The sequence below is a fragment of the Dasypus novemcinctus genome, chromosome 25 (genome assembly GCF_030445035.2).
Source record: "Dasypus novemcinctus isolate mDasNov1 chromosome 25, mDasNov1.1.hap2, whole genome shotgun sequence".
Lineage (NCBI taxonomy): Eukaryota > Metazoa > Chordata > Mammalia > Cingulata > Dasypodidae > Dasypus > Dasypus novemcinctus.
The window spans coordinates 845,586-858,644 of NC_080697.1; positions in this window are offsets into that span (position 1 = coordinate 845,586).

Here is a 13,059-nt window from a genome sequence, read left to right on the forward strand (position 1 = left end):
CTGGTTCTTCCTTCTGTCATCTCCAAACTGCTCATGTATCTCTCCTGGACATTTTTCATTTCAGTTATCTTTGTCTTGAATTGCATTAGTTCTGTTTGGTTCCTTTTTTTATCTTTTTGCTTAGACTCCAATGTTGCTCAATCATTGTTTCCCTAATAACCTTTATTGGTTTGTCTGTACCTCCTTTCATATCCCTTATCATTTTTAAGATCATTTTTTAAAAGGCTTTGTTCAGTATGTCCATATTCTCATCTTATTCATTGGAATTTTTTTGACTTTTATCTTTAGATGGGCCATTATTTTCTGTTTCTTTGATTGTTTTGTACTCTTGTTGCACACTGTACATTTTAAATGTTATCTCTGGGATTTATTCCCTGAGATGTCTGTTTCTTGATTTTAGAACTGTGACAGTTTGAGATGATTTTATAAATCCCAAACAGAGAAAGATTGAATTTAAAAAGTAATTAATCCCTCTATGTGTGATACTCTTTGCATTTAATTTGCTTGAAAGACCTTTGAATAGATTACTTGATAAGATAGATTCAGACCTTTTGATTTGAATAAGTCAGCAGGGCATGATTCATGTTGAGTCTCCACACCCTCACTGGGACTGATAAGAGAAGACTCAGGCAGAATGAGGAAAATGAAGCCACCATATTTGGTCCTATCATGTATGAGAGAGGATCACTTAAGCACAAAGCCCCAAGTGGCTAGGGCCCACAGTACAACTTAAGAGGAAAGGGTAAGCCCAGAGGAAAAAGGTGAAATCTTTGCAAAGGTCAGTCACCATCTTGCTTCATCATGTGGCAACATGCCAGGATCAGCAGAAGCTGACTTTGGTGAGAATGCATTGGTGATGCTGCCTCGGTTTGGACATTTCATGGCCTTGGAACTATAAGCTTTTACCCCAAATAGTTGCCCTTTTTAAAAGCCAACACACTTCTGGTACTTTGCATCAACAGTCCTTTGGCAAATAAAAACAAAAAATTACCTCTAGAAGGATCAATGACCTAAATATAAAAGCCAGTAGTATAAAATCTCTAGATGAAAATATATGGAAGCATTTTCAGGATCTTGTTTTAGGTAATAGTTTCTTAGACTTTACATAAAATGCACAAACAGGAAAAAAAAAAAAAAGCAAATGAGACCTCTTGAAATTAAAAATGTTTGGCATTCATAGGGCTATTATCATGAAAGTGAAAAGCCAACCTACTCAATGAGATAGTTGGGAACCACATACCCAATAAGGGTTTAATATCCACAATATATAGAGAAATCCTATAATTCAACAATTAAAAGACAAAGAACTTGATTTAAAAATGGACAAAAGACTTGACAGACATTTTTCCAAAGATATAAAAATGGCTAAAAAGCACATGAAAATGAAATAGCAATAATAGGTTTAAACATTAGAAATAAAATACACAGTAATTTGGAAAAACTAGAATAAGGTAAAAAAATTGGTTTATAAAAATGAAAAATAACGTACAAAAAGTTTTGATGTTTTCTTTCCTAGTAATTGAATTTGGCAATATATTAGTCTTCTTTTTTGAAGAAGTTTTGGATCACAGATGACTTCAACTATGGCAGGGGAGGAGCACTGTTATGGGGTGTCATTAATGGGGGATGCTTGGGAGGGAGTTTGCCTGGGCATACATATAGGGTATATAGATAGGTTCAGATGTTCACTGGGCATTGACACAGCAAGTAGAGATTCACACAACAACTGAGGGAGTGCTGGATTCCCATCCTGGGGTGCTCTGCCACATTCCCAATGGAACAGCAACAATCTCCCAAGTGCAAGGGCAATGACCAGTGAAGAAAGATGGTCCAATGATAGGCCCTAGATACTGATGACTAAGGTTATGAACCTGTTGCACTTGACTTCAACTTGACCTAGTGTTGTAGGGTGCCTAAGAGTTACCTCCTGAGATCTTCCATGTTGCTCAAATGAGGACACTCTCTAAGTTAGATTTAGTATAAAAATGCATTACCTCTGGGAAGCAAACTTGGCCCAATGGATAGGACATCCATCTACCACATGGGAGGTCTATGGTTCAAACCCTGGGCCTCCTTGACCCATGTGGAGCTGGCCCATGTGCATTGCTGATGTGTGCAAGGAGTGCTGTGCCATGCAGTGGTGTCTCCCACATAGGGGAGCCCCATGCACAAGGAATGTGCCCCATAAGGAGAGCTGCCCAGCATGAAAGTTCAGCCTGCCCAAGAATGGTGCTGCACACATGGAGAATTGACACAGCAAGATCACACACACACACACACACACACACACAAAGACACAGATTCTCATGCCACTGACAACAGAAGCAGACAAAGAACACGCAGCAAATGGACACAGAGAACAGACAACTGGGGGGGGGGAGGGAAGGAGAGAGAAATAAATAAAATAAATCTTAAAAAAAAATAAATGCATTACCTCCTCTGCAGCCTGGGATATGACTCCCAGGGATGAGCCTCCCTGGTGCCAAGTGATTACTAACAAGCACCTGGTGGTGATGCAACTGGAAAAAAGACTTTGAATAAAAGGGGGAAATGGTAAAGAGAAATGAGTTTATATGACTAAGAGACTGCAAAATTAGTTGGGAGATAATCAGAGGGTTTGTGCTTATGCATGTCTCAGCAGGGTCTCATACACAGCCAAAGTAGATACAACCCCAGGTAGAGGTGCTCTTGAGGGCTATGGAGCCACCCAGGTCCTATAGTCAAGACAGATGGTTCCAGGGTTTGGTGCCTTGTAAGTGACCCCTACTTTGGAGTTTGTGTTCCAGATTGTGATGGAGTTGGTCTCAGATGCAACTTCTCTACATATGCCTCTTCTACCAGTTTTATTGAACCTGTGGTTGGCAGTGGGATTGGTGTTTGCCCAGGAGACTTGAATCTCTGGGCTGTCTATGTGCCAACTGGGCCCTGAGCCTCAGCAGATGTGCAGCACCTACTCTCCAGTTCATCAGACTTATCCAGGTTAGCAGACAGGGATGTGGGGATGGACAACCACTACACCAAGGAAGCGAGAGAGTCTACAGCTATGGGTAGGAGAGTCACATCCACCAGCTGTGTGGGTTTGAAGATCCTTCTCAGCTGAGAGGTGGAGTGAGCATCACCATCTCAGGGTCCTCAGGATGGGGGAATAAAATATGGACTAAAGTGGACTTATTGTTATTCTACTGTAGAATTATTGTGACTCTAGCAATGAAAACATTGTATCACTGATGTGGAAACAGTGGCCACTGAAGTTGCTGAAGGCAAAGAGAGAGAAAAGGAGGTGTGATATGGAGGCACTTTTGGAACTTGGGATTGTCCTGAATCATATTGCAGGGACAGATGCAGGACATTATATAACCTGCCATAACCCACTGAATGGACTTGAAGGGAGTGTGAAGTATAATGTAAACTGTAATCCATGCTGTGTCACAGTGCTCCAAAATGTATTCATCAAATTCAATGAGTGTACCACACTAAAGGAAGAAGTTGTTGTTGGAAATGTGGAGAGTGTGGAGAGTGGGGCATATGGGAACCTCTTATATTTTTTAATGTAACATTTTGTGTGATCTATGTATCTTTTAAAAATAAATAAAAATATATCAAAAAAAGAGAGGATGGACAAAAAAAGCACATAAAAAGATGCACAACATTACTAGCTATAAGGGAAAAGCAAATTAAAATAATGATATCATTTCACACCCACCAGAATGGCTAGTACTAAAAAAAAAACCCAAATTACAAGTGTTGGACAGGATGTGGAGAAATAGGAACACTCAGTCATTAATGGTGGAACTGTACAGTGATGCAGCTTGTGTGGAAAACGGTTTGGCAGTACCTCAGAAAGATATATTATAGAATTACCATAGGACATGGCATCTTGCTACTAGGCATATAATCAGAACAACTGAAAGCAGGGACTTGAACAGGTATTTTCACACAAATGTTCATAGTGGCATTATTCACAATTGCCAAAAAATGGAAGCAACCTGAATGTCCACCAAATGAAGAATGGATTTTTAAAAAAATGTGATACATAGATATGATGGAATATTATTCAGCTGTAAAAATAAATGAACTCCTGATGCATGCAAGAACATGGATGAACTCTGAGGAAATTATGCTGAGTGAAATAAGCCAGACAAAAGGACAAATATTGTCTGATCTTACTGGAATGAACTAATTATAATAAGTAAATCCACAGAGTTAGAATCCAGAATATAGATTATGAGGGGACAGACTGGGGGTAGCAGTTACTTAATTTGTGCAGAATTTCTCTTTAGGTTGATTGCAAAGGTTTGAAAATGGGTGGTGGTAATGGTACCATCTTATTGTGAGGGAAATTTTTAGCACAGAATTATGTATGTGAATGTGGTTGAAAAGGGGAAGTTTTGGGTCATGTATGTTAATAGAATGAAAGAAGATAGAACACAGCACTGTATAACAGTGAACCCTGTTACAGGCAATGACTGTGGTTAATAGTATAAGAATATTTTTTCATGAATTATAACAACTGTATGATAGCAATACAAGGTATTCATCGTATTGTGGTATATGGGAAAAAATACTACTAATGTAAACTATGGACTATAGTTAATATAATTTTTTCATTTAATAAGTGAAAAATAAATGAACTTATATAACCAATAAGTGTAGAGTAAAAGTTGTGACCTTACAAAACAATCAGGCTATCATCATACAGGGCTCCTAATATCACCCCACCACCACCAACTTGCATTGGTTTGAAGCATTTGTTATAAACTATGAAAGAGATTTTCAAAATGTTACTACTAACGATAGCCCATATATTACATTTGGTATATTTTTCACAATCTACCTGATTATTAACATTTTGTATTAGTATGATATGTTTGTTATATATCATGACAGAACATCCTCATATTTGTTTTGTTAACCAAAGTCCATCTTCCACATCAGGAATCACTGTGTTAATGCAGGCCCATGCTTTGTATAAACCATTCAACATGTATACCCAGTGGCTCCCTTTTCTTTTTTTTAGCAAATAAAGTTTATTGATACATATTAATAAAACATAAGTCTATCAAAAGTGTAAAATTAATGGTATTCAGTAAAATCACAGTTGTGCATCCATCAGTTCAATCATTTAGAGCCTCTTAATTATTCCAGTAATAATAATAATGATAATAATATAAACAAAACCAACCAAATACAACTCATCACCTCTCAATCTATCTATGCTTCCACTGTTGTACATGCATAGCTGCTATTGTTTCATTCTCTCTAGGTTATTTGTATTTATATTTTGTAAAACAGTCATGTATGCACTGTCGAGTATATTCATTTTTCACATAAAGTTTCACTATGTCATACAGGCCCATGTTACATTTTTTAGTTTTCCTTCCAGTTATACATGTCCTTAGACTTTTCCTTTCCACCACTGTCATACCCATATAGTAGTTCTGTTAGTCACAAACACCATGATGTACTCTCACCATTTCCAATCATTTCCAAAGATTTACAAACAACCTTTTAACCAGTTCTGTACAGATTAACCATCAGCTTTTCATTTTCTACCCTCCTTCTAGTTTCTGGTGACCTAATTCGAATTGTTAATTCCATGAATTCACAAAATATATTTAGTTCATAAAAGCAAAATCATATAATATTAGTCCTTTTGTGTCTGGCCTGCTTCACCCAACATCATGTCCTCCAGGTTCCATATTGTCCTATGCTAGTATTAGACAGTCTTTGAATGATTGTTAGAATTCATTTTGAAGCCATCTAGTGCCCCCCAGCTTTCATCTTTGGGAGGTAATTGATGACTTTTCAATCTCTTGACTTGTGATTGGTTTACTGAGGTCTTTTATTTCTTCTACAGTCAGTGTAGGTGTTTTTTTTGTCCTAAGAATCTGTCCATCTAATTTCCATTGTCTAACATTTTGGCATCCAGTTGTTTATAGTATCCTCTTATGATCTCTCTTAATTCTGATGAATATGTTCCTTTAATGAACAGGAGCAGATACCACAGTAATGCAAAGTGTCAACAATGGGTGGGGGGAAGTATGGGAATGTTGTATTTTTTATAGGATTTTTCTGTAAACCTACAATTTCTCTAATTTAAAATAAATACAAACACCCATTAAGCTAAATGAAAGAAAAGAGACACAAGAACTACTTATTGTACAATTCCATTTATATAAAATATAAATATAAATAAATCTAGATATAGATTAGTGGTTATATAAGGCTAGAGAATGAGAGAGAACTTGAGAGGTGATTGTTAAGATATAAAAGGTTTTTATTTTAGGAGTAAGAAATGTTCAAATTTGATTGTGGTTATGAATGCACAACTCTTGGATTATACTAAAAACCACAGATTGCACATGTTGGATGGATTGCTTGGTATGTGAATATATCTCAACAAAACTTTTTTCAAAAAAAGCAGTGTCAATAAATTCAGAAAGACTGAAATCACACAGAGGTTCTTCTCCAGTCACAGCGGAATGAATAAGGAATAAATGACAGAGGAAGAACTAGAAATTCACAAATATGTGGAAATTAAACAATATACTCTTAAATAATCCATGGGTACAAGAAGAAATCACAAGGAGAATTAGAAAAACCTTGAAAGAAATTAAAACAAAATGACAATACACCAGAACTCATGGGATGTAGTAGAGGTATGCTCAGAGAGAAATTTATAGTTGTAAATGCCTAAATTTAAAAAAGAAGGAATATCTCAAATCAATGACCTAACTTCACAATGGGAAGAACTAGAAAAATAAGAGGTAACTGTATTCAAAATAAGCAGAAAGAATGAAAATAAAGATTAAAGTAGAGATGAAGGACATAGAGATAGAAAAACACCATAGAGAATCAATGAAATTTTGAAAAAAATGGCTCTTGGAAAAGTTCAATAAAATTGAAAAAACTTTAGCTTGAATAAGTATGAAAAAAAGAAAGAAGATGCAAATTACTAAAATCAGAAATGAAAGAAGGGACATTACTACTGAACTTACAAAAATAAAAATGATTTATATTTTATTTTATTGTACTATGGACAACTGTATGCCAACAAATTATATAACCAAGATAAAACAGATCATATTCCTAGAAACACACAAATTACATAAACTGATTCAAGAAGAAATAGAAGATCTATCAAAATCTGGGCAGGCTTGTCTCCAGAAATGGAAAAGCTGATCCTCAAATCCATATGTGATTGAGAAGACAATTGTTGGAGTGTTCTTTAGGTGCCTATTGCAGGGAAGGGTCACTGGTATAGGGTGTGGTGGTGGGGAAATGTGTGGGGAAGGGTACACCTGGAACACATTCTCTCAAATATGAATATGTTCATGTTATCACAGGGATTATCTCAGTGGGTGGAGACCCACAAAATAACCAACAATGTAGTAGGGTTTCCTGCTATATTCTCAAATAGAGTAGCGAGAATCTCTACAGTACATCAACAGTGCCTAATAGAAAGAAAACAGACCAATGCTCCAAGACTTCAATAGAAATACTTGTACTTATAAGCCTGATTCTTCTAAAACTTACACTTAGGCTTATAATTACTGCCTAAGAGTTACCACCTAAAACCTTCTTACTCAAACATGACCTCTCTCTGAGCACACTCAGCAAAGAAACTTAGCATCTTCCCCCCTAGCTTGGGACCTGACTCCAGGAGATGGGCCCCCTGCAACGAAGAGATTTATACCAACAGCCAACCAGAGATGCATTTGGAAAAGACCTTCACCAAATGGAGGAAACATTAAATACAAAAGAGTTTTGGGGCTAAGAGATTTCAAAGTGATTTGGAAGATCATGCTTAGGTACCTCTCAGGCAGATCTCACAAACTATCACAATAAACAAAGCCCAAACACAGGTTCTCCTGAGGACTCTAGCGACATCTAAACACTTTAGGCAAGGCATACAACTCCATGAAATCAGCACCTCTTTGGTGGTTTTTACTTTGGAATGTATGAAAAACTATTTCCTGACTGTAACAGAATTAAATTCATTTATAATTTCCCTACAAATGATTCTTCAACCCCTTTTATTTGAACCTATAATTAGTACTATATCCATTAAATATATGTCACAGAGAAATAAATCTTTTGCCTGTCCATATGCTCGTTGAGCACCGAATCTTAGCAGAGTTGGGTCCAACACCTACTCTCCAGTTCATCCAACTCACCAAGTATAGCTGTATTAGGGTTCCTAGGGAATCAGATTCAGCAAGACATATCTGTCAATATTATGTGATTTTATAAGAACCTCTCATATGAACATGGGGATGCACATGTCCAGGTTACACAGGCAGGCTGCAACCAGGGGTGCCAATCAAAGCCCAGTGAATGTCCTTGATGAGTTCTGGGAGATGATGGCTATCCAAAGATGAGCTGGGAAATTCTCACTCAATGCTGGAATCACTTCACCTTTTAAGGCATTCAACTGACTGAATAAAGCCTCACTCATTGATAATGGCAATCACCCTGATTGATGTAACTGTAATCAGCTATCTATGATTTACCACTGCAGTAAAGTCAATGGTGACTAAAGCCCATAAATGTCCTTGTATTTCATTTAGCCCAGTGCTTGCTTGAACAAACAGCTGGGCACAATTACCTGGCTGAGTTGACACAATAGCCTAACCATCACAATAGCTGAAAAATGATGATGACAGACAATTTTCATCCCCAAAACAGAGTATTCACTACTGCGAGCAAAACATGTCCTTCAAAGTGTCCCATAAGATCAAAGCCCCCTCTCAATCTGAAGCAATGTGGGTATCACCCTCCCCAAATTCTCAAGATTGAGCAATGAACAAACATAAGGGGAGAGGGTATGGCAACCATGGATCAAAGTAGACTTAGTAGTATAGTAACAGAAGAATTTGTAACAATTATATAAAGATAGTGGGTACCAGAGGTTCTACAGTGAGGGGGAGGGAAGCATAGACGGAACAAAAGGCATTTTTAGGGCTTTCAAATTGTCCTGCATGATACTGCAATGATGGATACAGGCCATTATACATTTTATCAAATCCTATAAAACTGTATGGTGCAAAGTGTAAAACCGTAATGTAAACTACAGAACTTGGTTACTAGTAAATCTTCAATATTTGTTCATGAATTGTAACAAATTTACCACAATAATGTAAGATGTTTTTATGAAGGGAAAATGTGGGAAGGGAATGTGATGGGGTACCATATAATTCTGATGTAACTGATGTAATTAAGCACTTACCTAAGAATAAATTTATTATATAAAAAAGATTAAATATTCATATGGAATTGCTAGAGGTCTCAAATAGATAAATCAATATTGCAAAAGAAGAACAAAGTTGGAGGTGTCATATTTCCCAATGTCAAAACTTGCTACAATACCACAGTATTCAAAACAGTGTGGGGGAGCAGATTTGGCTCAAGTGGTTGAGCTCCTGCTTCCCACATGGGATGTCCTGTGTGCAGTTACTAATGCTTAAAAAAAAAAAAGCAAACAACAAACAACAAGTAGGGCCCAGTGGTTAGGGTGTCCATCTACCACATGGGAGGTCCACGGTTCAAACCCCGGGTCTCTTTGACTCATGTGGAGCTGGTCCATGCATAGTGCTGATGTGCGCAAGGAGTGCCTTGCCACACAGGGGTGTCCCCGCATAGGGGAGCCCATGCGCAAGGAGTGCACCCCGTAAGGACAGCCGCCCAGTGCAAAAGAAAGTGCAGCTTGCCTAAGAATGGCGCCACCCACATGGAGAACTGACACAACAAGATGATGCAACAAGAAGAAACACAGATTCCTGTGCTGCTGACAACAACAGAAGCAGACAAAAGAAGACGACACAGCAAATAGACACATAGAACAGACAACTGGGGTAGGGGAAAAGGGGAGAGAAATAAATAAGTCTTAAAACAACAACAACAACAACAACAAGTAAAATAAATGAAAAAACTAACTCTGGGATGCTGATGTGGCTCAGTGGTTAAGGGATAGTTACCCACATAAAAGGTCCCAGGTTCAATCCTCTGACCCCAATACCTAAAAAAAAAAAGAAAGAAAAAAAAACACCTAAAATGAACAATAACAAAGAAAACCAGCAGAGTTGTATTAGTATAAAGATAGACATACAGAGCAGTGGAACAGAATTGGGAGTTCAGACATAAACCCATACATCAATGGCCAAATGATATTTGACAAGGGTGTCAAGTCCATTCAATGGGGAAAAAAAAGTGTCTCTTCAACAAATGGAAAAAAAAAAGAGAAAACAAACAAACAAACAAATGGTGCTGAGAGAACTGGATATCCACTTGCAAGAAATGAACTTGTATTCCTACCTCATACCATATACAAAAATGATCTCTAAATGGATAAGGGCTCTGAACATAAGAGCTAAAGACATAAAACTCTTAGAGAAAGACACAAGAGGAATCTTTCAAAATCATTAGACAATAAATGTTTCCTCTTTTAGGTTAACCTATTGTGAGATGTTTGTCATAGCAGCCTGGCAAAATAATGCAGGAGTTATGGAAATGTTTTTGTGATGGTAGCACAACATTGTGAATAATTAATACCAAATTCTATACTTGAAAGTGGTTAAAAAGGAAAAATTTAAGATGCATATATATTACCACATTAAAAAATTTAAAAATTTTCAAAATGAGAGTTTACTAGCTGATGGTGTGCTAAAAGGTATAAAAGAAAAAAAAGGGGGAGAGTATTTTGGGAGTGATTTAGATATTGTGACATTTTGTGCAATAATTAATTTATGTCATAGAGAAAGTACTGAGAAGAAAACCATGGAATGTTCCCAAATTTAGAGGAACTGAAGTTATTTTATTATTGATAAAGTTGATCTTATACCTAATGGTTAAAAGGGACATGGGTCTTATTTGTGTAGTGAAATTCAAGAAGAATTTATAATGCTACTAGGAAACCATGCTAGAAATGACCTACTATGGTGAATACAAGAATTGACACACTACTCACTTTTTAAAATTATCTTTATTTTTTTAATGTTACATTCAAAAAATATGAGGTCCCCATATACCCCCCACCCTCCTCACCCCACTTCTCCCACCGTAACAACATCCTCCTCCATTATCATGAGACATTCATTGCATTTGGTGAATACATCTCTGAGCACTGCTGCACCTCATGGTCAATGGTCCACATCATAGCCCACACTCTCCCACAGTCCACTCAGTGGGCCATGGGAGAACCTACTATGTCTGGTAACTGTCCCTGCACCACAACCCAGGACTACTCCAGGCCCCCAAAACGCCCCCATATCACATCACTTTCTCCCACTCTCTATCCCCAACAGCCACCATGGTCACTTTCTCCACACCAATGCCACATTTTCTTCGATTACTAATCACAATAGTTCATGAATAGAATATCAGTAAGTCCACTCTAATCCATACTCTATTCCTCCATCCTGTGGACCTTGGAATGGTTGTGTCCACTCCACATCTATATCAAGAGGGGGCTTAGATTCCACATGGATGCTGGATGCAATCCTCCTGCTTTCAGTTGTAGGCACTCTTGGCTCGATGGTGTGGTGATTGACCTTCCTCACCTCCATGTTAACTGAGTGGGGTAAGTCCAATAAACCAGGGTGTAGGAGTTGCAAATCTGTTGAGGCTCAGGGCCTGGCTATCACATGGTCAGTCCAGAGATTCAGGTCCCCTGGGTATACATTAAACCCCAGCACCAACTACAGTTCAGGTAAAAGTAATAGGAGAGACTTGTGGACTCACTTTTTGATTGTGTAAACAGAGATAGCCTGTCATGCACAAATGGGTCTGACTATAAACTATGTTTACATTAAGCAAAATGTCTACAATTGAAGAAAGACTATTGACAATTGAAATGAAAGAGACAAGGGGGTATGGTGTAGCCTTGGAAAGTATTAAGAAACTGATAAAGATGATGTTGACATAAAAATATTCATGGCCTGAAATATGATAATGGAGTAAGAGTGGCAGATGAATGATGGATAAAAGGCCTTATTTCCTTCCCTAAATTGATTCTGCCACAGTTGTGCCTTGCTGAGGAAAATACTTAAATTCATCTATGAAAGTTCTGCTTTTATGAATTACTATAGATGAGAAAATAACAGAAAGGAAAAGGGAAATGGATGAATCACCAGATGAAAGTATCAATTAATATGGGAAATAGGCATTAAAAAAGAAAATTAGGGACATCCTAATTTCACCTTTCAAACAGAGATATAAAAATTCAGCTAAATGCCTCCAGATTTTGAATTTTTTGCAAGAGCAAATGTATTTCAAATAATGACTGTAACTGATTTACATCTCCTGACCTGGATCTTAAATATCAAAGACTTAAATCCTGTAGACATTCCTTTTTCAATGGTTCCAGGAGCATTCAATATTAAGAATTGGTACTCTCTCTCTCTCTCTATATATATATATATACACACACATATATACACACACACATACACACACACACACCCCAAAGGGCTAGATGTAAAACTGACTCATAATTTTTACTTAGTGATCTCATCTCAGTTTGAAAGTGACCTGGATATACATTTATTTTGCCTTCAGTGGTCTGGTGAAATTAGTCAAAAATTACCCAAAATCATCACTGGGTTAATGGACAGGTTAAACCTGGTTATTTTTTCAAGGGAAAAGGAGACAATTCATATAGTGTCATAAAAAAACATTACTGATCAATTTCCTTCCATTAAAGCCAGGTAAGCAAAACGAGAGTTAGTTCTAGCTTTGATATAAGAAAACAAGTAAGCAAAATAATGAGCTTTAAAGTCAAATACTTACAGTACTTTTAACTACTTTAACATTTTTGGGAAAACTCACCATTAAAATGCTTTAAGATGAGCATCATCCTTCTCCCTTAGGCTCCAAAAGGGCTCGGCCTGGCCGGTGGTGTTCCTGACTCATTCCCTGGAGAGGTTCCATTATTTGGGGGGCTCTATTCATGATTCCGTGTTTCCGTTTCTCTGAATTTATTTCGGGATCTCGCTCCTAAACAATCCTGAATACGTAAAACACACACATTCCATGATTTTCACGGACACTCTCTGAAAACAA